Source organism: Oryctolagus cuniculus, chromosome X, assembly GCF_051225735.1.
Source record: "Oryctolagus cuniculus isolate XC-2025 breed Fujian yellow rabbit chromosome X, ASM5122573v1, whole genome shotgun sequence".
Classification (NCBI taxonomy): domain Eukaryota; kingdom Metazoa; phylum Chordata; class Mammalia; order Lagomorpha; family Leporidae; genus Oryctolagus; species Oryctolagus cuniculus.
The window spans coordinates 9,269,423-9,291,512 of record NC_142888.1 but is presented as its reverse complement, the minus strand read 5'-3'; the positions used below and the strand labels follow the sequence as shown (position 1 = coordinate 9,291,512).

The 22,090-nt window shown below is 38.3% G+C and overlaps 1 protein-coding gene and 1 long non-coding RNA gene across 2 annotated transcripts in view; one reads left to right on the top strand and one right to left on the bottom strand.

The window, feature by feature from the left end:
• The window catches only part of LOC149119548 (uncharacterized), a 117,749-nt gene extending 101,040 nt beyond the window's left edge, over positions 1-16,709 (top strand). Inside the window, exons 4-5 of the long non-coding RNA XR_016228111.1 lie at positions 7,990-8,076; positions 15,073-16,709. This is a non-coding gene — a long non-coding RNA (uncharacterized LOC149119548). The remainder of the gene's footprint in view (positions 1-7,989; positions 8,077-15,072) is intronic.
• Positions 1-22,090, bottom strand: part of PTCHD1 (patched domain containing 1) — a 178,460-nt gene that overhangs the window by 83,767 nt on the left and 72,603 nt on the right. The gene's annotated exons all lie outside the window — the stretch shown is intronic.

Here is a 22,090-nt window from a genome sequence, read left to right as displayed (position 1 = left end):
TTACAACATAGCACAAAAATAGCTGTTAAGTAGGTGTTAATGTGTTTGTGAGACAGAACTTTTACATCTAACATCGAAGGTGACTATCATTACAGAGTTATGATTCTATGTTAAATCATAAAGAAGATGAAGTAGATGCCAGATATCCCATAAAATATACAAGTATTTAATGTTAATAACAGTATTTATTAGGGTTCTCCAAAGAAAGCAATGCAATAATATTTATTTATTTACTTATACTGAGGAATTTGCTCAGTATTGTTAAGGAGGTTGAGAAGTCACAGATATTCCATCTGTAGGCTAGAGACCCAGGAAAACCAGTGGTTTTAAATGACCCAGAGTTTCAAAGTGAAGAACTAATGATTCAAACACAGGCTGAGGGCAGAAGAGATACCCAGCCTTAAAAAGTGAGGCAGGAAGAAAAGGGGTAAATTCCTTCTTCCTGTATCTTTTCTTCTATTTAGGCCTTCAGTGGATTGAATGATGCCCAACCACACTGGAGAGGGAAATCTACTTTACTGAGTCTGCTGATTCAAATGTTAGTATCATCTGCAAATATTGTCCCGGACATACTTAGAGCTAATTTTTAATTTGAGAACTCCATGGCCATCTTAAATTGATATATAAAATTATCTATCACCAGCTATAAACAAAAAGTGCTATTGGGAAACAGTAATTTCTGTAAATTGTTTCTGCCAAAAAAAAAAAACTTCTCAGGGGTGTGTAGGAGTTGCCTTAGATCTTGAATAATGCATAGAAATTAGTCTGCAAATGTTTTCTGTAATTCTATAGTTTGCCTTTTCCCTCTATTGATTATTTCCTTTGCTATGGAGAAACTTTACCATTAGTCTCACTTGCCCATATTTGCTTTTGTTGACTGTACTTTTGGTATGATATCCATAAAATCAATGCCAAGACTAAAATCAGGAAGCTGTATGCATATGTTTTCTTTTAATTTTATAGCTTCAGTTCTTAAGTCTTTCACAGACATATAGTTGATTTTGGTACACATTATAGGACTGCATGTGAGCATCCAGTGGGTCGACAGCACCATTTGTTGAAGAGACTACTATTTTTCTATTGTGCAGTCTTAGTTCCCTCTCAAAGGTCAGTTGGCCATATATGTGTGACTTTGTTTCTGGGGTTCTCTATTCTTATCCATTGTCTTTATGCCAATACTATATTGTTTTGATTACTGTAAATTTGTAATACATTTTGAAGTCAGGAAATGTGAGCACTCTGGCTTTGTTCTTCTCTCAAGGTTGTTTTGGCTATTTGGGATACCTGTGTTTCCATATCATTTTTTTTTCTTTTTTGACAGGCAGAGTGGACAGTGAGAGAGAGAGACAGAGAGAAAGGTCTTCCTTTGCCGTTGGTTCACCCTCCAATGGCGGCCACGGCTGGCGCACCGCGCTGATCTGATGGCAGGAGCCAGGTACTTATCCTGGTTTCCCATGCGGGTGCAGGGCCCAAGTACTTGGGCCATCCTCCACTGCACTCCCTGGCCACAGCAGAGAGCTGGCCTGGAAGAGGGGCAACCGGGACAGAATCCGGCACCCTGACCGGGATTAGAACCCGGTGTGCCGGCGCCGCAAGGCGGAGGATTAGCCTAGTGAGCCGCGGCGCCGGCCTCCATATCAATTTTAAGATTATTTTTCTATTTCTGCAAAACATGCCATTGGGATTTCAAAAGAAATTGCATTGAATATGTGTACTGTTTTGGGTAGTATGGATATTTTAATACTGTTATGTCTTCCAATCCTTGAACACAGGATATCTTTTCACTTTTTGGTGTTTTCTTTAAATTTTTTCATAAATCTTTTGTAGTTTTTGAGTGTGTATGTCCTTTACTTCCTTATTTATTTATTTATTTGAATTACTTGAGTGACAGAGAGAGAGACAGAGACACAGAGACAGAGACAGAGACAGAGAGGGAGGGAGGGAGGGAGGAAGAAAGCAAGAGAGAGCCCACAACAGCCAGGGCTGGGCCAAATATAAACTTGGAGCCAGAAATTCAATCCAGGTATCCCATCTAAGTGTGTGGGTGGCAGGGACTCAGCCATTGAGCCATCATCTGCTGCTTCCTATGGTGTGCATTGGCCAGAACATGGAGTTGAGAATGGAATCAGGACTTGAATCCAGGTACTCTGGTACTCTGTGGGCAACCGAAGTGGTGTCCTAACCACTAGGCCAAATGCCAATCCCAGTATTTTATTTTTCAGCGCTATTGGAAATGAAATTATTTCCTAATTTCCTTTTTAGGTAATTTATTATTAGTGTATAGAAATCAAGCTGATTTTTGTGTGCTGATTTTGTGTCCTGAAACTTTAATGAATTCATTTATTCATTCTAATAGGGTTTTTGGTAGTAACTAGGGTTTATTATATGTAACATCATGTCATTGGCAAACAAGGACAATTTAAATTTCCAAAATATATAGGGAATGCCTACAACTCAATAGCAAAACAAACAAATGAACAAATAAAAAACAACTAATTACTCAACTGAAAAATGGTCTAAGGACCTGAACAGACATTTCTCCAAAGAAGACATACAGATGGCTGGCACGTATATGAAAAAATGCTTAATATCACTAATCAACAGGGAAATGCAAGTCAAACTACAGTATCATCTCATGCTTGTTAGAATGGCAATTATGAAAAAAATGAAAGGCATCACATATTAGATTGTGGGGAAACTGGAACACTTGTTCACTGTTGGTGTGAATGCAAAATGATATAGCTTCTATGGAAAATCATCCAGAAGTTCCTCAGAACATTAAAACATAGTACTACCATATGACCCAGCAATCTCACTTGTAGGTATTTAAGAAAAAAATGAAACCAGGATCTCGAAGACTTATCAGCATTTCCCTATTCATTGAAGCACTATTCACAATAGCTAGAAACAGAAGCAACCTAGATGCTCATTGATGAATGAAAAGATAAATGTTATATTTTCATACAATGAAATATTATTTAACCTTAAAAAGGGGGAAATACTACAATGTGTGAAAACACAGGTGAACCCTGAGGTTCTGCCTGAACTCTTAAATAATTTATATGAATTAACTAAAATAGTTAAACTCCTAAGAAGCTGAGAATAGATTGGTAGTTTTCAGGACTATAGGGTGGGTATGGGGGAGATGGGAAGCATTTCAATCAAAGTTTCAGTTGCCTAACATAATTAAGTTCTGGAGATTCACTGCATGACAGTATGCCTGTATTGTATAATTAAAAATCTGTTGGGACCGATGCTGTGGTGCAGCGGGTTAAAGTCCTGGCCTGTAGCGCCCACATTCCATATGGCTGTGGTTTGAGACTTGGCTGCTCCACTTCCAATCCAGCTCTCTGCTATGGCCTGGGAAAGTAGTAGAAGATGGCCCAAGTGCTTGGGCCCCTACACCCACATGGGAAACCTGGATGAAGCTTCTGGCTCCTGGCTTCAGATCAGGTGAACTCTCGCTTTGTGGTCATTTGGCAGTGAATCAGTGGAATGGAGGACCTCTCTCTCTCTCTCTCTCTCTCTCTCTCTCTGGCTCTACCTCTCTCTGTAACTCTGTCTTTCAAATAAATAAAATAATTCTTTTAAAAAAATCTGTTAAGAAGGTGTATCTCATGTTAAGTGTTAGTATTAACAGAATAAAATTTAAAAGAAGAAAAGGTGGGAATTAGAGAAAGTATAATGAAATATAGGGCTTTTTATCTTGTAGGACCCTGTATTTTGTCAAAAAATGCCCTGAATCTAAGGATCCTACACTGTAAGGTCCCTAATCCTAGCATTAAACCTTTAAAACTTTTTCATAAAATTATTTTATTTAAAAATTTAAAAAATATTTTGAGTTTTTTTAAATTTTAGCTTCAACATATAAGGAACAAACCTTTTAAATATTATATATAATATCATATATATTTTATAATATTTTATATTATACATATTTTAATATATTATATATAATATATAAATATATATTTTTTTACAGGCTGAGTTAGACACAGAGAGACAGAGAGAAAGGTCTTCCTTTTTCCGTTGGTTCATCCCCCAGGTGGCCACTACAGTCATTGTGTTGTGGCCGGCGCACCGCGCTGATCCAAAGCCAGGAGCCAGGTGCTTCCTCCTGGTCTCCCATGTGGGTGCAGGGCCCAAGCACTTGGGCCGATCCTCCACTGCCCTCCCAGGCCACAGCAGAGAGCTGGCCTGGATGAAGAGCAACTGGGACAGACTCTGGTGCCCCAACCGGGACTAGAACCTGAGGTGCCGTCACCACAGGCAGGGGATTAGCCTAGTGAGCTGTGGTGCCAGCCTTAAATATTTTAAAAATTTTATTTAAGTTATACAAGTTTCATGTATTTCATATATTACAGATTTAGGAACACAGTGACACTCCCCTCCCTCCACCGTCCCTCCTGCCCATGCTTCAGCCCTTCGTCCTCCTCCCTCTTAATTTTTATAAAGATCTATTTTCAGTTTACTTAATGATTGTATAGTTAACTGTTTTACTTAACGCTAAGTAAAAGAGTTCAACAAATAGTATGAAGAAAAAAACCACTGTTCCTCAATGGAAGGGACAAGGCCTGTAAGCAATCATTGAATCTCAAAATGTCCGTTTCACTCCAATACATTACATTTTAGGCACTCTGTTAGTTACCCCTGATCAGGGGAAACATGCGCTGTCTGGGGACTGGCTTATTTCACTAAGTATTATGCCTTCCAGTTTCCTCCATCTTGTTGCATAAGACAGGATTTCACTTGTTTGTTACAGCTGAGTAGCACTCCACAGTGTCTACATACTGTAATTTCTTTGTCCAGTCAACAGGTGATGGACATCTGGGTTGATTCCATATCTTAGCTACTGTGAATTGAGCTGCAGTGAACACGGGGGCAGAGGTCACTCGTTCACGTGCTGACCTCTTTTGGTTTGGGTACTGGCACCTACTTTAAACAGGGCATGTGCTACCTTATTAGCAACAGGACCCAGCAGAACTGCCTCACTCATTCGTGTGCCTGTTCATTCCGACGAGGACATCATTATGCAGTGTGCTTTGACCAAGAGTTCTAAAGTGCATCAGAGATTCATAATTTACCAGGTTATGCAATATCTCGCTGATCTAAACAAGTGACCTAGCTCAGTCTTCATAACTAAGAATCAGAGGTGAACTTACCATTGAGCTCATGAAGTTTGAGCTTTGAGGCTCACTCTTACGTGATCTCTGAGGAGCTTGGAGAGGTTCTAGCGATGTATTCTGATGATAGAATGTTTTAGAAAATTTTGCAGGAATCAGGTATTTCAAGCTAGAACAAAGGTTGAATCTATATCTTAGCTATTGTGAATTGTGCTGCAATAAACATGGGAGTACAGAACACGCTTTCATGTGCTGATTTCATTTCCCTTGGGTAAATTCCCAGGAGTGGGATGACTGCGTCCTATGGTAGGTCTATATTCAGATTTCTGAGGTACCGCCATACTGTCTTCCATAGTGGCTACACCAGTTTGTATTCCCACCAGCAGTGAATTAGGGTACCTTTTCCTCCACATCCTTGCCAGCATTTGTTGTTAGATGATTTCTGTATGTAAGTCATTCTAACTGGAGTGAGGTGAAATCTCATAGTGGTTTTGATTTGGGTTTCCCTGACAGCTAGTGATCCAGAACATTTTTTTTTCATGTTTCTGTTGGCCATTTGGATTTTCTCTTTTGAAAAATGTCTGTGTAAACCCTTTTCCCATTTCTTCACTGGGTTGTTTGATTTGCATTTCCATGATGACTAGTGATAAACAACAAACAACATTTGTTACACACTTAACTATGCATGAGACAGAGATATGCATTCTACTAGCGTTATCATTTTTTTCTGTCTTGGTTCTTTTTAATAAAACATTTTTATTTATATAAGGTGAACATATTTCATGTAATTTATATATAAAGATTAAAGAGCATGATACTTCCCTCCCTACCCTGCATCCTGCCCATGTTCCCATCCCCCCTGCTCCTTCCTAATAAATAAGAACTACACATATTTATAGGGTACCATGAAATGTCTCCATGCATGTTTTTTTAAATATTTATTTATTTATTTGAAAGTCAGAGTTACACAGAGAGAGGAGAGGCAGAGAGAGACACAGAGAGAGAGAGAGAGAGAGAGAGAGAGAGAGAGGTCTTCTATCCGCTGGTTCACTCTCCAATTGGCCACAATAGCTGGAGCTGCACCAATCCGAAGCCAGGAGCCAGGAGCTTCTTTCGGGTCTCCCACGTGGGTGCAGGGACCCAAGGACTTGGGCCATCTTCTACTGCTTTCCCAGGCCATAGCAGAGAGCTGGATTGGAAGTGGAACAGCCGGGTCTCAAACCAGTGCCCATATGGGATGCCGGCGCTTCAAGCCATGGTGTTAACCCGCTGCGCCACAGCACCGGCCTCACCATATATGTTTACATTGTGTAATATTGAAATCAGAAGCATGTTTCCTCAAAACTTTATAATCTCTTTATGTTGAAAATATTCAAAATATTCTAGCTTTTAGACAATATATTATTGTTTATAAATATAACATTATTTATTAAAGATTTTTTTATTTATTTGAATGGTCAAGTTACAGAAAGGCAGAGAGAGAGAGAGAGTGAGAGAGAGAGAGAGAGATGTCTTCTATCCACTGGTTCACTCCCCAGATGGCTGCAATGGCCGGAGCTGCACCGATCTGAAGCCAGGAGCCAGAATCTTCTTCCGGGTCTCCCACATGGGTGCAGGGGCCCAAGGACTTGGGCCATCTTCTACTGCTTTCCCAGGCCATAGCAGAGAGCGGGACAGGAAGTGGAGCTGCCAGTACTTGAACTGGTGCCCATATGGGATGCTGCCACTGCAGGCAGTGGCTTTACCCAGTATGCCACAGTGTCGACCCCAGAACATATTATTGTTATCTATTGTCACCCCACTGTGCAGTAGAGCAGCAGAACTTTACTGTAACTTAGTGCCCACTAGTCAACCTATTGTTTAAAAAAAAATCTCAGATAGGTATTCATGTATAATAATCATCTAATATACCAAGGGAAAAAAACAAGCTGTCTCAATTTAGTAGGCAACACTTGGTGACAAGGAGACAGATTTGAAGACTATTTTAGACTGATTTTTTTTAATCAAGAAATAAAATAGAACAAGAAAAGAAACAACTATTACCAAAGCTAAAGCCTGGCATACAGCATATGCTGCTTTTGTAAAAAAAAAAAAAAAAAAAAAAAAGATTTATTTACTTATTTTGAAGATCAGAGTTAGAGAGAGAAAGAGATTTTCCATTTGCTGGGTTGCTCCTCAGATGGCTGCAATGGCCAGCAGTGGGCCAGACTGAAGCCAGGAACTGAGAGCTTCACCCATGTGTGCCACATGGGGGGCAGGGGCCCAGACACTTTTTTCATCTTCTTGCCTTTCCCAGGCCATTAGCAAGGAGCTGGATCAGAAGTGGAGCAGCTGCAAAGCAAACTGGTGGCGGTATGGAATGCTGGTGTCCCAGGCAGTGACTTTACCCACTATGCTACAATGCTGGCCCCCAGCATAAGCTTCTTTTAGTGTGCTCTCAGCCACTCTGCCCTCTTGTCACACTCTCTGCCCTCTTGTCACCCTGCCCCATTTTTATTTTCTTCCTCTGCTCTGTATCCAGACAGAGCCAGGTCTGGGGAGTTTTTAAAGCTCGCCATGTGTCCTAAAGCTGTTTTCTTCAGAAATAGTGAAGGACTGGCCCCTTAGAATTGTTTCCCTCCATTATTGTTCTTTTTTGAGCTGAGTCAAGTGTCCTACAGGTCTCTTTGGACTCCATTTCAGCTTTCATTGCTCTGCGGGTATATCATTTAGCCTCTTTTCAGTTTAAAGGGTTCTAAATTTGGAGGAGCAAAAAACTCTCTTTTAGATGTTTCCTTTCTGCTTTCAGTTGCCTTCAACTGTTTTTGGCTACAAACTCAATCATCCAAGCATTATCACTGTTGGCTTTCCCTTGTCCCTCTTCTAGGTCTGGGATTCCACAGAGTGATTTATCTACGTCCATGCCAATCCTTGCCTAGGGTATTACAGATGAGCTCACTCGGAGCATCAAAAGGTAACTGAGGCTTTATACTCAGAATTCTTTTATTTATTTTTTTAATATAAGAACAGATTTCATGTATTTCACAGATAAAATTCTAAGAAACTGTGCTTCCTTCCCTCCTTCTGTTACCCCCTTCATCCTTTCTTTGTTACTTTAATTTTTATATTACTATTTTACTTTATAATCACAGGTTTAATATACCACTAACCATAATGTTCAAAAAGTAAAAAGTAGAAAATTCACTCTTCCACAAGAATATAGACAAGGGCTCTAAACAATAATCAAATCATAAAATGTTGGTTTTATGCTTATAAATTTTTTGGCATTCTATATTAACTACCATATATCAGAGAGAATGTATTATATTTCTGTTCTTGGGACTGGCTTATTTCACTAAGCCTAATCGTCTCCAGTTGCATCCATTTTGTTACAAGAGAAAGGATTTCATTCTTTTTTATGGCTGAGTAGTATTCCATTTTGTATATATAGACCATTTTCTTTATATATATATGATATATATAAAAGATATATATATATATGAAAATATGTGTTTTATTTTGGTATGGATTTGTTTTGTGATGTTTCAAAAAACGTTTCAGACTGACCTTTTTATTAATAATTTTAATTTACAAAGCAAAGATTGGTGAGGTAGTAATACAACAAGTTCTCATATACCTTTCCCTTTATTTCCCCTATTAATACCTCATATTAGTATATTTGTCACAATTAATGAGCCACACCCAGCTCCCCCCCCCATACAAATTCCTTTCTCTCACACTTTCTAGCCTCTGGTCATCAGCATCATATATGCAGATTTTTCTTTTGAAGGAAAAAATTATTAGGAAATATTAAATTCTTTGCATGTGTTGGGGATGCAACCAGAGCAATGGAGAAGAGAGTAATCTCTGAACAAAAAGACCCATAGTATATTATGAACATAAAATAAACTGAAAGTAGATCATTGTAAAAATTAAGAGAGGGAATAGGAGAGGAAGGAGGAGGAAGGGTTGGAGCATGGGCACATGGGAGGGTAGGGTGGGAAGTATTACTGTGTTCCTAAATCTGTGTATGGGAAATGCATGAAATTTGTATACCTTAATTAAAATTTAAGAAAATCCTATTGTATGAAAAATAATTCCTAGCATTGATTTCTAATGTTTACAAAAAAATCTTTTCTTTTCTAATAAATGCTCACTGCTGTATTCTACATGGCATATTACACCATTAAAATATTTTTTACAATGACATACTCTGTTTATTTTGTAATCTTAGATTAACCCCCCACCAAGTAAACAATTCAGCACATACTAAGAAGAAAAGCACACTGTTCCATAAAAGAAGAGACAAGGACTGAAAACAATAATCAATTCTCAAAATGTCAGTTTCACTAATATATGTTACATTGTTTTGTACTCTATTAGTTACCACAGATCCAGGAAAATGTATTGTATTTGTCTTTTTGGGACTAATTTAGTTCACTAAGTATAATGGTTTCCAGTTGCATTCATTTTGTTGGAAAAGACAGGATTCAATTCTTTTTTATGGCTGAATAATATTCCAAAGTGTATATACGCCACATTTTCTTTACCTAGTCGTCAGCTGATGGACATTTGAGTTGACTCTATATCTTAGCTATTGTGATTTGAGCTGCAATAAACATGAGGGTACAGATAACTTTCATATGCTGATTTCATTTCATTTTGGTAAATTCCCAGGAGTGGGAGGGCTGGGTCATTTGTTAGATCTATTTTCAGAAATCTGATGAATCTCCATATTGTCTTCCATAGTGGCTTTTCCAGTTTACATTCCCACCAACAGTTGATTAGGGTACCTTTTTCCTCACATCCTTGTCAGCATTTGTTGTTTGTTGATTTCTGTATGACAGCCATTCTAACTGTGGTGAAGTGAAATCTCACTGTGATTTTGATTTACGTTTCCCTTATGCCTAGTGATCCTGAGCATTTTCTCATGTGTCTGTTGGCCATTTGAATTTCATCTCTTAAAAAAATGCCTGTTTAAGTCCTTTGCCCATTTCTTAACTGGGTTGTTTGTTTTGTTGTTGAGTTTCTTGAGCTCTTTTTAGATTCTGGATAGTAATCTTTTATCAGTTGGATAGTTTGCAAATATTTTCATTCTGTCAGTTGCATATTTACTTTGTTGAGTGTTTCTTTTGCAGTGGAGAAGCTTCTTATCTTGTTGTATTCCCATTTGTCTATTTTTGCTTTTATTGCCTATACTCCTATAGTAATTTGATGGTATCAGGTGGTAGATTTACTTTGTCAATTTTGAGTTGATTTTTGTATAAGGTGTAAGGTAGGGGTCTTGTTTCATACATCTACATGCTAAGATCTAGTTTTCCCAGCACTGTTGTTGAAAAGACTGTCCTTTCTCCAAGGATTGATTTTAGCTAAGTTTTTAAAGATTAGTTGTTTGTAGATGCATGGATTGATTTTGAGGTTTCTATTCTGTTCTATTGGTCTATTCATCTGTTTTTGTGTCAATACCAGGCTGTTTTTATTATAACTTCCCTATAATATGTTTTGAAACCTGGTATTGTGATGCCTCTGGCTTTGTTTTTATTATTTAAGATTGCTTTTGCTAGTCTGGGTCTCTTGTGTTTCCATATGAATTTTAGCATGTTTTTCTAGATCTTAGAAGATTATCATTGGTATTTTGATTGTTATTGTATTGAATCTGTAAACTGCTTTCGGTAGTATGGACATTTTGATAACATTGATTCTTCCAATCTATAAATGTGGAAGATTTTTCCATTTTTTGTGTTTCTTCTATTTCTTTCTTTAATATTTTGTAATTTTTATTGTAGAGATCTTTTACCTCATTGGTTAAATTTATTCAAAGGTATTTTTAAGAGTGAGTTTTATTTTCTCATTTTAAAGATTTACTTATTTATTTGAAAGGCAGAGTTACAGAGAGGCAGAGGCAGAGAGAGAAAGAGGGAGAAATCTTCTGTCCCTTGGTTCATTCTGCAAAGAGCTGTAATGACTGGAGCTAGGCTGATGCGAAACCAGGAGCCAAGAGCTTCTTCTGAGTCTCCCATGTGGAAGCAGGGATGCAAACACTTGGGCAATCTTTCACTGCTTTCCTAGGGCCATTATCAGGGAGCTGGATCAGAAGTGGAGTAGCCAGGACTCGAACTAGTGTAGATAATGGGATGCCAGAGCTGCATGTGGCAGCTTTACCTGCTATGTCACAGCACTGGCTCTAAAACAGTGGATTTTAGAATATGAAGATAATGAGTAAAAAATAAAACACAGGCTGGAAAACACATATTATTATCCTCAAAACATACCACCATAAAATAAAATAAAAAGGATGGAAGAATTAAATAAGCAATTCTCAATGAATATATAAAAATGAACATAATCAGAGAAATTCTAATTAAAACCACAAGAAGATATTGCTAGATGCCCATTATATTGGCTAAAGTTAAAAACTTTCACTGGGGCCAGCACTGGGGTGAAGGGGTAAAGCCACCTCCTGCAGCGCCAGCATCCCATATGGGTGCTGGTTCAAGTCCTGGCTGCTCTACTTCTGATCCAGCTCTCTGCTATGGCTTGGAAAGCAGTAGAAGATGGCCCAAGTCCTTGGGCCACTGCACCCACTTAGGAGACCCAGAAGAAGCTCCTGGCTCCTGACTTTGGATCAGCGCAGCTCTGGCTATTGTGGCCATTTGGGGAGTGAACTGGCGGATGGAGGACCTCTCTCTCCCTCTCTCTCTCTGCCTCTGCCTCTCTGTAACTATGTCTTTCAAATAAATGAATAAATCTTTTTTAAAAAGTTTAACATTATCAAAGAATTGGTGAATATCAAATTTAACCAATTCCAGAGTTATTGTCCCAGTGAGTTGAAATTCATCTCACCAATTTGCAAAAATATATGGCAATTTCTTGAAATCACAACCAAGTAATTACCATAAAATCTAGCACATCCACTCATTTATCAAGAAGAATTTATCAAAAACATCATCACCTCAGGTTCCTATGGCAAAAAACCTTAAACTTGTAGGCTTATCACCAACAGAAATTCTTTTCTCACAGTTTAGTAGGGTGGAATCAGGCTGTACACTGTGGAATTACTTTATCGCCATTTGGGGAAAGAGGTGAGGGCATTCCCTGGGATCTCTTTTCAAAAAGCATCCATCCATCCGTGACATAATCTCTTCCTAAATATTCATCCTCCAAATATTCATCATATTGGGAAATAGGTTTCAAAAGATGAGTTTGGGGGAGAGCATGTATACTCAGTCTGTGGCAAGAATGAAAACAACTATCCAGACAGTCGTGTAATAACTTCATTCAGAGCAGCTTGAAAGTTAATATATTACAAATATCCTCCAAATGAATGGTGGATACACAAGTGTGCTGTATTCATTCAAAATAATGCTATTTCACAAGAAAAAAATAGACTACAGATACATGAGATAACATGGATGAATCTCAAACCATTAACTTAGTAAAATAAATCAGACATAAAAAGAACATGTGATATGATTCCCCATATATCTGTGAAATTTAATATATTTACATTAAGCAAAGCAGTGATTGCCTGATACTGCTTTTGAAGTGACTGCCTAGCAATGACAATTTTTGGAGTGCTGAAAATATTATGTGTTGGGGCCAGCGCTGTGGCACGGCAGGTTAACACCCTGGCTTGAAACGCCAGCATCCCATATGGGCGCCGTTTCGAGACCCTGCTGCTCCACTTCCAATCCAGCTCTCTGCTATGGCCTGGGAAAGCAGTGAAAGATGGCCCAAGTCCTTGGGCCCCTGAACCTGGGTGGGGGACCCAGAGGAAGCTCCTGGCTCCTGGCTTTGGATTGGCGCAGCTCTGGCCGTTGGGGCCAATTGGGGAGTGAACCAGCAGATGGAAGATATATCTCTCTCTCTTTCTCTCTCTCTCTCTCTCTCTCTCTCTCTCTCTGCCTCTTCTCTCTCTGTGTAACTCTGACTTTCAAATAAATAAATAAATAAATATTTTTGAGAGGTCATTTTGGAAGGATGATCCTGTTTTCTTTCTATTTATTTATTTTAGTAAATATAAATTTCCAAAGTACAGTTTATGGATTACAATAGCTTCCCCCCTGCCCCCGTAATTTCCCTCCCACTCGCACACCTCCCATCTCCCGTTCCCTCTCCCATTCCATTTACATCAAGATTCATTTTCAATTATCTTTATATACAGAAGATCGATTCAGTATATATTAAGTAAAGATTTCATCAGTTTGCACCCACACAGAAACACAAAGTGTAAAATACTGTTTCAGTACTAGTTATAGCATTATTCACATTGGATGACACATTAAGGACAGATCCCACATGAGAAGTAAGTACACAGTGACTCCTGTTGTTGACTTAACAATTTGACATTCTTGTTTATGGCGTCAGTAATCTCCCTAGGCTCTAGTCATGAGTTGCCAAGGCTATGGAAGCCTTTTGAGTTTGCCGACTTCGATCTTATTCCGACAGGGTCATAGTCAAAGTGGAAGTACTCTCCTCTCTTCAGAGAAAGGTACCTCCTTCTTTGATGGCCCCGTTCTTTCCACTGGGATCTCACTCGCAGAGATCTTTCATTTGGGTCGTCTTCTTTTTTTTTTTTCCGGAGTGTCTTGGCTTTCCATGCCTAAAATACTCTTATGGGCTTTTTAGCCAGATCCGAATGCCTTAAGGGCTGATTCTGAGGCCAGAGTGCGAGTTAGGACATCTGCCATTCTATGAGTCTGCTGTGTATCCCACTTCCCATGATGGATCGTTCTCTCCCTTTTTGATTCTATCAGTATTAGCAGACACTTGTCTTGTTTGTGTGATCCCTTTGACTCTTAGACCTATCACTGTGATCAATTGTGAACAGAAATTGATCATTTGGACTAGTGAGATGGCAAGGGTACATGCCACCTTGATGGGATTGAATTGGAATTCCCTGGCACGTTTCTAACTCTACTGTTTGGGGCAAGTCCGATTGAGCATGTCCCAAATTGTACCTCTCCTCACATATGGATTTTTTTAATTCTTAGTTTGGCTCTTGATTGCTTCTAAGTAATCCTACAATCCTGTGATGAATATTTTGAATTCTGTTTTCAGCATTTCTTCAAACTTCTCATCTTCACATTCTAGTATTGAAGTGTTACTGTGTTCCTGTGGGGACGTCATGTTGTCTTCCTTATTCTTGTTTCTTGAATTTCTGCATTTATTTTTAGGCATTTTTGGAGATACTTGTTTGGGTTTTTTTTCCCCTGTGATGGCTTTTATCTTTGGACTATGGTTCTGTGGCTTAGTGAACTGTCTGCTCTTTCTGTGAATACCCAAAGATGTGTGCTGGGTGTGGCAATTATTTTTTGATTTTTGGATGATAGCCATTCTAACTGGGGTCAGATAAGTGAAACTTCATTGTGGTTTTGATTTGAATTTCCCTGATGGGTGGTGATCCTGAACACTTTTTCATGTGTCTGTTGGCCACTTGTATTTCATCCTTTGAAAAATGCGTGTTCATCTCCCTTTTCTTTTTCTTAGTTGGATTGTATATTTTGTTGTTGTTGAGTTTTTTGAGCTCTTTCTAGATCTTGGATATTAATCCTTTATCAGATGCACAGTTTGCAAATATTTTCCTCGTTAACAGCAGGGTAAATTCTATCCTCTGGCAGGGCAAATGGGTCTTTAATATTTGACTCCATCCTGCTTTTTACAGATTACAAGAACTTGCCTACACAGTAAGAAGTGATCCTTCTGTATGTGTGAGAAATATGTTTCAGGAACCTCTGGATACCAAAATCATCAGATACTCAAGTTCTTTGTATAAAATGGCATAGTATTTGCATGTTACAGGTATATATCCTTCCATATGCTTCAGATCATCCCTAGATTATTTATACTGAATAAAATGTAAATGATATATAAGCTGTTGTTACATTCTATTATTTAGGGAAAAATGATCAATACAAGTCTGTACATATCAGTAGAGATACAGTTTTTTCCAAATATTTTCTCTCCACAGTTGGTTGGATCACAGATGTGAATATTGTGGATACAGAGGGCTGGCTGTATTTGCTTCCACACTACTAAGTCTTTGTTCACATCAAAAGCTCTGCCCTGAATGTACTTTCCTTACTTATTTCCACTCAGCCTTCAAGGTACAACTCAATATGTTACTTTCTCTATAAATTCAACTTGTACCCTACCCCAAAATTAATTTAACTACTATTTCAGTCAGGATTGGCCTGGTTATACTATAGTAACAAATGGCTTCTGGATCTCAGTGCCCTAAGTTTATATCTTGTGTTTGTTACATATCCATTTCAGGTCTACTCTCTTTTGAATCTTCTATACTATGAGGCCCATGTCCCATGAATTTTGAGCATCATGAAGTAAATGTGTATGTGTTAAGGAAACTTTTTTTTAAAAAAGATAGAATGTCTGATTTTAAGCTAGTTTAACACTGTGATTGCTTCCAATATCAGTGTAACTTCTTTTTCATTATTCCATATTATGTGTCTGGTATATTTTCAGAGCAGTTTGAAAAGCAATTGAGTAGATTATGTGAGTGTTCTTTCTACTGAGCATTACCTGGTACAAATGCATTATATAATAAGATCATCTACTTCTGTGAATGCAGCATGTAATGGATAAATCTACTAAACTTACTCCTGGCTTTCTATAACCCAAAGAATATAAGCTTAAAACAAGAAAGAAAAGGAGTATCTGAAACTAAATCTGCTGATATTGAACACTTTCCTACAAAATGTAAACAGCTAAACACATGAACCTATCTGAAAATAAAAGAAGTGTAGCTCACTAAATAGTGTTTGGACATTTGGGTGTTCTTTTGGAAAGAAAAAGATTGGTTTCCCCCTCATACTATTACCAAAAATAAGTTACAAATGGATTACAAAGCAAAATGTGAAAAGCAAAAACATGTAATTACTACAAGAATAATAGGGAAATTAGTGTGAATTGTGGAGAGGTTGAACAATTTCCTTAGTTTGACCTCAAGTCCCTACTACATTCAAGAAAATGAAGATCAATGATAATAGTAACAGCAATAAAATTGGCATGGCAACACTGAAACCTATGTTAAAAAGCATATGACAAAGAAACAACAATGTTAGGATCATACTCTTATTATATAAAGACAGCTTTATAAATTGATAGATGGTTTAAAAATTGGGGAAACAAGCATTTACCTGGCAGTTAAGATGTCCCTGTCTCACATCAAAGTGCCTGTATTCAATTCCTGGCTCTGGCTCCTGTCTCCAGCTTCCCACCAATTCACATCCTGGGAGGCAGTGGTGATGGCTCAACTAATTGGGTTCCTGCCACCCACATGGGAGACCTATATTGTGATCCATCTTTGGCTATCGTGGGCATTTGGTGAGCAAACAAGCACAGGAGAGCTCTGTCTCTCTGTCACACAGCCTCACAAATAAATAAAACATATTTTTAAAAAAATGGGAAAATGACTTGGCACTTCTCAAGAGAAGAAATTTATATAAAAGCCAATAAACAGAGAAAATGTTTAACTTCACAATAATTAGAGAAGAACAAATTTAAATGACAATGGAGTGGTATTTTTTGAAATACCATACTGTCAAAAATTCAAAAGATTTCTAGTACTCAGAGTAGATGAAGATGTGAACAAACAGGCAATCTTCTACACTTTGGAAGCAGTCTAAATTGACTGAACTTTTTGGAAGGCAAGCCTATATTAAAAAGTGTTCACTGTTTTCATCTCAGTAATTCACTTTAAGGTAATTAATTTGAGAAGATAATCCTGTAGGAATCAAAAGGATTTTTGTTATAGTATTCTATATATTAGCAAAACTGGCATGAACCCAAATGTCTGTCCATACAATGAGAAAATAGGTGTTTATTTTAAAGGACAGGCTGTATTTAGTCAGTTGTATGTGAATGCCACAACATATTAAATGATTCTTAAAAGACTACAGAACAGTATGTATTGGATAATTGCTTTTAGTTTACATGCATGTAGAAGTTTTCAAGGCTAACAATAGATAGTACTTTCTCTTGGGGGGTATATGGTACTTTGCTTTCTTTTATCATCTTTTGCATTGTTTAAATTTTTATGGTGAACTTTATATTACTTTGAACTATGAAAAGACACTGAAGACTTGTGTTTTAAATAAAGTTAAAAAATTGAGGGTAACTTTTCCATAAAGTATTAGAAATTTACCCATTCATTTGAAGATCACTTGGGCTTTGTTTTAATTACTATAGATAACTAATGTAGACATGAAATCCTCATTCTGAAGAGTTTCATATCGAAAACAAATGCAGAGTATACAAACCTGTCTGATTTTAGCCCAAATGAAAGACATTCATAGCTTTGTTCAGATTAGATTGTCTTCTTTGTTGGAGTGGGAGGAATAATGCAGTTCTTCCTTCCCTCCCCCTTTCCCAGTTCTCTTTGTACTCTGTAAGATAGTAGCATCATAACAAGAACAGACACTTGAGGCTGTCCTCCCAGTTCATATACAGAGGTTCAAAATAAATAAATAACCCACACCAATTGCAATTTAATGCAGCTGCAGTGATAGCGAGTCTCACCTGAAGTGTTGTTGGGCATAGTCCTTTGCTGCAGTGACGGCTCATGAATATCTGCTGTTAGACGTAGGAGGCTATCACAAGGTTGCCTTTGCCAAGTCCCTCTCCTTTCCCTTCTTCGCTAAATATATAATCACAACATTGCCTTTTTCATGGAGGTATAAAGTCTATGCAATAGTTCTCAATCAGGGATACACATCAAAGACTGGGGGAGATTTTTGGAAATAAAGATGCATAGGATATACCTCTAAGAGATCTGGTTGTACGACTAGAATCTGTTTCATTTTAAACCCTCTTTAGATGATTGTCTTGGTAGGCAAGCATCAGAAAGGCACCGAAAGCCATACCGTATTGCATAAGCTTGCAATGTTTTGGAGACCTAGTGGCTCAGTAGGTCTTTAGAGATGTCTTCAGAATTCATTGTCTTTACAAGTCATCTTTAAAAATTCTGTTTATGGTCTTCTCTCTCTCCAGTAAGCAATGGGCTTTTATATATCTGAATGTTCACAATAATTGTGGGTCCTCCCTTATTCGAATGGTACTTCTTGTTCAAAGTATTCCCTGATCCTGCATTATGTCACTAACTCATGTATTTACCAAATTGTTATTTACCACCAACATTCTAGTCTCTATTACATGACTCAGTTGGTGTTTACTGTTCTTGATTATGTGTTGTATCCATCCCTGTAGGTAAAGTGTTTTTCTCAAAACATTTTGAAAAAAGTATTTTCATGTTTGTCTGCCTATCCCACTGGTACTGAAATCTAGAATTGTTACTTAATTATTTTTATGTTTCCAGTGCTTGACATCTTCCCTGGCATTTAGTTAGTGCTCAATGAATATGAGTTTATGCTACTATTACTGTTGAAGGCAGGACAGATGGTGTGTTCTAGGACTAACAGGTCAGGGATGAATATTTAGTATGGCTACTGCATAGTGGATATCAGAAGAGGTGGTGGCAGTTGAGGTTAAATAGACAAAACAGCATATGAGGCAGCTTGTATACAATGTTAATAAGTTTTGATTTTATAGACAATGATGAGCTACTTAGCTTTATACACAGAAGAGGCTTCATGGGAGTGTAGATGGGAAGAGGTTAGAAGAATCGGGAGTCAGTTAGCCATGGTGAGTTCATTAGAATTTATTGAAATAATTTAAATGAGATAGAGGACAGCCTAAACAAAGGCTGTGGGGGAGAGATAAGGAAGAGACAACACAGCAATTCATGAGGCATTTCCACGGGTTTTCTGGGGCTGTCTATACCTGCTTGTGGTATAGATAATTCTTTCACATTTCACAATCAGTGACTTCACATTAGTAGCTTAAAATTGGCTGTGGTGGGAGTGTTTATACTATGGATATTGGAAAACACTATGAATTAGGACTTTAATTCATTTTTCTAAAAAGCCATTTTACCAGCACATCCTATATTTACCTCAGTTTAAAAATCATTTTACCTAGAGAGGCCTACTCCCACCTTCCCCAGTTTAATACACAGCATTATGGATTTTGGTAACCTGTTCACTTTGTTTGCCTAGCCTGCTGAATTGTAAGCTTTCTGATGGGAGCCAAATGTCTACCGTGTTCACAGTTGTGTCCATGTGCTTGTAATAGAAGTGAGTGCTCAAAAATATTTAGTGATTATGTGAATGTCTAAAGTTTCATCCCAATAATTGTGTGGGATGTGTATTTCTATAGCAATATATATGTGTATATGTGTGGTTCATACTTTTTCTTCTTTAGGACCAATTGAATGAATCAAAATTACAGTACAGTTATCAGAAAAGCCATAAATGTCCTCAGCTCTTGAAAGAGAGCTAAAAGAATAGATTATTTCTCTGATCATAACATAAAGGAAATATTTTAAGATATATTAGGTTTCATTTTGTTTTAATTTTCCCCCCATGTGCTGTGAAGGCTGTAATTTTCTTTGCTTTTTAAGTGTAGCATGTGAGGCAGGAGACTTGAAGATTTAAGCCAGCATTTTAGAAAAGCTAGGAAAGTACCATTTCATTATTTTGATTTGAAAATTAAGTGACAGGTATTAGGAATAAAACTGAGACTCTCTCTAAGCTTTCATTTTAAAAAACATTTTATTTGTTGACATGTTATTTAAGAATAGTTTTAGATTTACAAAGCAAAAGTTATGAGGTAGTAATACAAAGAGTTTCCAAATACCCTTATCCTAGTTCCCCTATTCATGTTTCATATTAGTATATCTTTAATGAAGCACACCATTCTTCCTCTGTATTTTTCAAAACCCTTTTATCCCTGTCATCTCTCCCAGCCTCTTCTAATCAACATTCTATGTTCACATGTAGTTGATGTTTAAAAATTTTGGGGCCGGCGCCGTGGCTTACTTGGTTAATCCTCTGCCTGCGGTGCCGGCATCCCATATGGGTGCCGGGTTCAAGTCCCGGCTCCTCCTCTTCCAGTCCAGCTCTCTGCTGTGGCCTGGGAAGGCAGTGGAGGATGGCCCAAGTGCTTGCGCCCCTGCACCTGCTTGGGAGACCAGGAAGAAGCTCCTGGCTCCTGGCTTCGGGTCGGCGCAGTGCCAGCCATAGTGGAGCAAGTGCTGTCTCAGGGAAGAGTTAGGGAGAAAACAGCAGAGGAAACTCTACACAAATTAGAAGGACTCAGTGGACCTACATGGAGGGCATGGGTGCACACAACTAAGGACCCCAGCAGCCAAGAGCCTACACATCAGTGTTGGATAGTGAGGTGAGACCATACTGCAGCAGCCCAAGCCACTGGCAATAAAGCTGCAGGAAGAGCCTATGGGGAACCTGGCTTCGAGCTCCCTGAGGGATAGTGTACCGGCCAAACTAGAGGAGAAAAAAAGGAAGAGCATGTTTCTTTCTCACTGATTACCTTCCAGTGGCGTTCTATAACAAGTCGATAGAGCAGGCACCATTTTCGACATATGTAACAGCTGTGCCAGCTTGTGTATGCACCCAGCAGCCAGCTGAGTGGAGACTGCTCACTCTGGTGGGGAGAACTAAGTGAGGGCTGGGAGCTTGACTGTGGCAGGCTTCTGTGCTGGGACTGTGAAAAAAAAACTGAGGTTGTGTGGGAGGACTCGTGGTGTGGCTGGGACTTTGGGCAGTCACTGTAAGAGACTCCACACACTCAGGGCTTCCTGGTTATCTAATGAGGGACATTGCTGGGGAATCTGAGCTTTTACTGAGTACTGCACAGATCCTTTGTGTGATCCTTGGGGCAGAGCAGATGAATATTATACCCACTGGGACTGGCGCTTAGGCACTGGTCTCATTTGAGGAGAAGAGCTCAGCTGAGCAGAATAAACCTCCCTTCTGATTAAAAAAAAGAGATTTATCATGCCAAATCTGGGTGTGTAACTTTAGACACACCCTTCACCCTGGAGAACTGAACAGAACTTTCTGGCCAAACCTACCACATGCCTCTAGATATTCACTAAAAGCAGACACTCCACTTATCTACAGAGGAATAGTACAAAGATAAAAGTCAGCCCAACGAAAAAACAAGTAAACAAATGAGTATCTTCAAAAATGCACTCTATAATGATAAAGGGATCAATTCAACAGGAAGATGTTACTATTATAAACATATATGCACCTAATTACAGGGCACCTGGCTATTTAAAAGAAATGTTAAGGGATCAGAAAGGAGACATAGCCTCCAATACAATATAATGGGGGACTTCAATATTCCACTTTCAGCAAAGGACAGATCAACCAGACAGAAAATCAGCAAGGAAACTGCAGAATTAACCGATGCTGTAGACCAAGTAAACCTACACATATCTACAGAACTCTTCATCCTACAGTTGCAGAATATACATTGTTCTCACCAGGGCATGGAACCTTCTCTAGGATTGACCACATATTACACCATAGAGCTAGTCTCAGTAAATTCAAAAAAATTGAAATCATACCATGAAACTTCTCAGACTACAATGGAATGAAGTTGGAAATCAGCAACTCAGGAATTTCTAGAACATATGCAAACAGTTGGAGACTGAACAACATGCTCCTGAATGAAACTGACACTTCAAGAAGGGATGACTTGCGCAGCTCTTGTCTTGACTGTTGAGGAACGGTTTCCTTTTTTTTTTTTTTTCATACTATTTGGTGAACTTTTTATTTAACATACAGTTAATCATATGTATATAAAGTCAATTTAGGATGGATCTCAATAAAAGAGTGGAAATAAGAGAGGAGGAGGAAGTTTATAAATCTAAAGCTGTATAGTTCTGCATACATTCCTACGGACTTACTTCTAAGGGTCCTGTTTAAAAACTTGCCATTAAATGGGTGGTTGAAATGCCATCTTAATTGTTAAAGTGACCATATTAAGTGTTAAAGTCAACATATGGATAGGATTAGGTGTTAAAGTGATCATATAAATAGGATCAGTTGTCTGATAATAATAATAGATAGAATTAAATAGGAGAGACTCTTCCAACATGGGAA